The sequence below is a fragment of the Atta cephalotes genome (genome assembly GCF_000143395.1).
Source record: "Atta cephalotes unplaced genomic scaffold scaffold00047, whole genome shotgun sequence".
NCBI lineage: Eukaryota > Metazoa > Arthropoda > Insecta > Hymenoptera > Formicidae > Atta > Atta cephalotes.
Window position 1 is genome coordinate 294910 of NW_012130111.1, and position 6402 is coordinate 301311.

A 6402-nucleotide genomic window follows, 5' to 3' on the forward strand; every position below is an offset into this window, starting at 1 on the left:
ANANNNNANAANATTATAATTATTATATATATATATATATATATATATATATATATATATATATACGATCTAATCAATTCCAATACATATAATTTTTAATTCTGCAATGTGTCTTCTATAATTATTATTTCTTTATATGATAATAAAAATGTTATTTAACAACTATTAAATATGTTGTAATATCGCATCTATGATTCAAATAATATAATGGAATGAACCAAATCACACATATATATAAATTCTATTTCTCGCTTTACTTTTAATAGAGAGATAACTTTATGAGTCTCTAAAAAATTGCGAGGAAACACTATGTTAAATAGAAAATAACTAGTTCAACAATGAGACCAGATCTTTCCGAGTAAGACATTGGATAGTAACCAATAGAAAGAAGAATGATCTCCATGGAGAATAAACTGTGCTCTGCTTTTCGTCAAGTTTCACGTCATCAATGCGAAAGAAAGTTAAGTGATTTGGACAAGACCTCCCTGCAGGAGGAAACCAATTCCAAATTTTTCGGATTGTTCTTATAATAGCGCCCATCTTAGTAATGAATTAACAATTGTTACCCTTTTCCAAATTTTTGCAAATAATGCAAATATTATAAAATTATTGAATATTTTAACTTAATCGATATTAATTACAATTTTATAGTACACAAAATTAAGATTTGCACGCAAAAATATATTCTTTATATTACGAAATACAATATCTTAACAAAATAAAAAAACATGGATAGAATAATGTTTATCGAAGGATAATTACAAATGATTATATTTCAAAGTAATAAAATACATACATCATTATAATTTATTACATATGTGAGTACAAAAATTCTCAGGTATCAACTGTTCAAGACGAACCGATAACAATGAGATTAAAATTTTATTCATTTTTTCATCTTATTTTGATTTTATAATCAAATATTATTAATACAAAATTTATATCAGTCTTCTTTTTTCTGCAGCAATTACTCAAATGTAGTCAAGTAATTAAATAGGATTATTTAAATAATTAATGTAATATTTAGATAATTAGAGCTATCAAAATCTTATTGATATTAGGGTACCTAATCGATTCGTCTTGAATTTTTAAGCACATTTTTAATTACATCCATTATATTATTACAATAAAGTATTTAAATAAACAAATCTTTTTGACAAAATTTTATCAAATAAGTAGAAAGCTAAAAATTTCTTGCATAATCTATAGACTGCGTATGTATTTCATTACACAAATTAATCTAAAAAATTTTTTAATTAATTAATTTTGGAATAAAGGGATGTCCAGTGCCTGAAAACCGTTTCTTAAAAGAAACTAAAGATTAAAATAAAAAAAATATATTCATCTGTAACCACATTTTTTCTTAAAGAAATCGCAAAACCAGTTACTTAACAAAACTAGATAATTTTAATTTATTTAATGTAATTTATTTTATGTAATAACTTATCTATAAACAATTGCTATCCATGTTCAATCCGTTAAATCGTATTATTGTTAAAGCAGTATTAATGTTAATTAATGAAAGAATAAATTCTTGATTCAGAACATACTATTTAATTAATTTTATGATTAGATAAAAAATTATATTGCTATAGTTGTTAACTTATTGCCAAATCACTGCAAAATCACTGCTTTCAGAGAATATAAAAAAAAATCCTTAATTAATTAATCAATTAAATTCAGTCCTGCAACGGCCGAGAATCTCTAGATTCAATGAAACAAAATAAGCATTTCAAATGCTACGCAAACTGACGAGAAATAACGTTAAAAATCATTACTCTCCATTGATACGAACATTTACAACATTTATATGTCTACTACTTGATGCTAAGAACAGTCATGATCAAGCCTCAGTTAACATACTTATGAACATGAAAATAACGCAGTATTTGCATTAACTTTTAATGATTTAACATATTTAATACGAAATATAATCTAAGAATTCGGAAAGAATTAATAAATATTTAATATTATATACTATACAAGTACGTTTTATTGTAAAAGCGAGATAAAATTAGGCGTTTTGCAAATTCTATAATAAACTCTAATATAAAATTTGGAGCTTCGTAAAAATATATTAAATTTATTTGTGACATGGTGATATCTAAAACATGAATGTTAATTCCGTGAATAAAAACTGTATACACATACCGTCATTATCTTCAATTAATTATTATAATACATGTCACATAAATTATAACTTTTAATACGGAATATTAAATGAAGTATTTCCCGAATTTTTATTAACAATCTTTTGGTAATAAAAGAAATTTAAAACCTCTCAAAACGTTTATTATTAAATGCGCATCGGTTTTTGTCTTATTAATCTGATTACATAATAAATATTATTTATAATTATTATTACATAAATTACAATTACAATATATAGTATTGCCAATTATATTATATAAATAACACAATATACAAATAATATACAATTATTAGTATATAAATTACAAATACAATATAACATTTACAAAAATATATATAATATTTTAATGTCTCTAAGAATTAATTTAAAATTAATATAATATAATTTTTAAGTTATTATTATTAAAAATATAATAACAAATGCAATTATATATTATTTTTATATAAATAATTTAATATTTAATACAATAATAATAAATATATCGACATATTTATAATTATTATATGTAAATTATTATTTTATCTATAATCTTTTGAACTCTATTTTTCAACTCAAATTATTAACACTCCTATCTGACCGAATCCTTACCTATCCGTATTCCAGTCTATATTCCTACTTGCCCATATTTTTTTCGTATCCATTTACCTATCCGCATATTTCAACTTAATAAAAACAAATCTTTAATTAAAATTGCAACGCAATATGCAACTACTAAGGAAACCGATTTTTTGGTTAATCCAGCAAAATACTTGAAATCTACTCGAGCGATAAATCTCAGAATCAGAGTTTCAAATATACGCGCGCAATTAGAATGTAAATTAAATCTTTCCGATCTCATACTTGTATGAGAAAATAGAGAAAAATATAGAGGAAATCAAACAAATAAATAAATAACAATAAATTTTGTACATTACCTTATATTCTATGTGATCAAAATTGACCACTTACCTTATTCCTTCCGTTATATTCCTCCTTCTTTCTTCAGGCTAGATTGGATTTATCTTTTGTCACATTTGATCATACACTGATCGCATTTCAATTAAAAGATAAGACAGAGGTACCTCCTTGCTGTCGGATTATTATTATCATCGACAGACAATATTATATTCGATTCGCGTGTAATACATACGCGAAAAGATCGTACCGAAAAATTTAAACTAATGAAAAATTATTTAAAGAAAATATTGATAATAACCGTTTTTTTAAAATTGTACAGAACTGAAGGTTCACAAATTTCATTATGCATGAGAATTTTGATCGAATATTTTTTCACGACGATAAGTTGGGTAAACTTGGAATTTTATTTAAGTTTAAAAAGACTTTACTTGTCGTATATTAATATCGTTCTAAACAAAAAATTTTATTATTATATTTCGCGAAAAATTGAAATTTATAATATTAATAATATTTCAATGATCAAAAATCGATAAATAATAAAGCAATAGAAAATTTGATGATGCAACAATGAAGATATAATGCATGTTTATATGACAAGCACCTTCAAAGCAAAGTAAAATACATAAAACAAAATAAATGACATAAGATCCGAAAGAATTAAACATACAGTATCTACAATATAATTATAATTACACATAATACAATTATAATTAATTAACATTCTGCTACGAATAACGTACATAAATAATTATAAGATTACCGATATAGATATATTTTATTATTTTTCATTTCATATTCAGATTACTTTTAATATAACATATAAATTGTAAAATATAAGTTACATATAAAATCATAATTATGAATAAGAGAGAATTGTTGAATGAAACGGTGCATCAAGATGTTATTCATATTTCTAGCCTATTAAAATATATATTCTAGAATACGATAGCTTGAAGTTATACATAAGATAAGGAGAAATGAGTCGCAATTAAATATATCATTATATATATTATAATGTACCAATATACAAACAAACACTGTTACTTATTGTGCGTGGTTTACAGTTACATATAACATGTTAAATTTTAAGTAATTGAATAAACCATGAACAAAAAACATACAATTATTGAAATAACGAAAACTTAGAAAGAATAATTCGATCACAAGATTACTTTTTATATCTCTTTAAAAGTAATTATCAAAGCATGAAAAAATAAGAAACGATCGATGTGAACAAACGAATGAATTAGCAATTTATAACAGTAACCAAGGCGAATATATATATGATATTCGTGACATATAACATAAGATTCTAATTTAGATAATTACTCTTTTCATAAATAATTTCCTAATAACTAATAATTCAACAACTTTAAAAATGTTAACAATCATCAACTGCACTTTGATGAATTAAAATTGCTTTTTGTAATTTTTATATTTAAAATTAAATTAATTATTCTTATTCAAAAATTAAAAATTAAATTTTATATAAGGTACGAGTAAACGCTGGATGTCAATTGTTAATTGATTTTTAAAACGTAAATAAGAATATAACACAGATGTTTCAATTTCCATTAGGTCATCCTCACACAGTGTAACAAATAATTAATAATAAAAAAGTTCGCAACGCCAAGTCGGTTAACAATAAAATTCAAATAATAAGAATTACAAAAAGAATTACAAAAAAATTCCAAATCACTATTTTGTATCTCTTTTCATATTATTTGAATTTTATTGTTAACCGACTTGGCGTTGCGAATTTTTTTATTATTAGCTATACTTGTTACACTGTGCGCGTGAGGATGATCTAACGAAGATTGAAATGTTTGTATATGTTATATTCTTATCCGTTTAACTTAAACGTTTGTATATGTTATATTCTTATATTTTAAATATTATATATCATTGTAGCAATTAATATCCAGCTCGTAGTCTATATAATTTAATTTTTTATATTTAATTTTTTATTTTTAATTTTTTATATTTGGTTAATTTGTCAATTTCTCAATTTCATCTTGAACGCATATGACATTAAAACATTGATTTTAAACTAATTAACAGTATAATAAATTTTTATAGCAATTTTTAATATATTTATTTTTTTATATTTTCATCTTTGTCACGCTGTATGCAAACACTATTGTGACTTTGAAAATCAAAATATTTCTTTATAACATTTAACATAATAGTATAACAATTATTTACATTTATATAAAAAAAAAAAATCTCTGTATTATCGCGACACCATTCTGCCCGCAGACACGTTAAACGTTATTAAAATAAGTTTCCGTTTTCAATTTGATTTTTGAAAAATATCTTCAAACTCGATATAATTATGAAGTTATTTTTAACACTGTTTTATTTTTAAAAAATTATTAATTATATAATTTTGCAATTTATTTTAATTTTACAATATGAATATCATAAATTATGTCTGGAATTCTTATGTTTGCATAACGTTTATGTGAAATGGAAATAATTGTAAAGATACAACGAATAAGAAATGACAAAATTGAATCATTATAGACCCAATACATACTCATATTCATAGTCAGGCCTTACATTTAAGGAAGCCTTAAGTATAAGGTCTGATTGTGAATACGGGCAAATAATGTATTTTATGCTGTATTTATAGCGACTAGATAATTTTATATGTCTTATCTTTTACTAATCGCGCTAATAATATTTTTATCATATTGATACTCCATTATTATTCCATTATTACTTTAAATTATACACTTTTTCTCTTGTCGTTTTGATATACTAAAGATGGTTCAGTTTTGGCCGAAACGTTTATAATTTATTATCTCTATGTATATATGTACATTTAAATATAACTATCCAGTAAAACATTTTTCATGCATGAATATATATACAAATATGCATAAACATACATAAACACGCATAAATATTCATAAACATGTATAATTATGTATGAAATATATCCATTCATATCCATACACCCTTCTTTCTTTTGTAAAATTACTTTTTAGTGTAATAAAAATAATAATAGTAAATAAAAATAATAATAGTAATAATGTGAAAACATAAAAAATAATTAAAGAGATAATTTTTGCATTGTTTGTTATAGAAAAAAAACAAGTTTGGAAAAATGTAAAAAAAAATGCTTATACATAATTATGCATAATTTTATATATAATTATACATAAGTATAATTATACATAAGTAATTTTTTTACATTTCTTTAAACTTGATGTTTTCTAAAACAAATAGTACGAAAATTATCTTTTTAATTATTTCTAATGTTTTCATTACTATTATTACACATTACTATTATTACACTATTATTACACATTTGTATTATACTAAAAAGTAATTTTACAAAAAAAAAA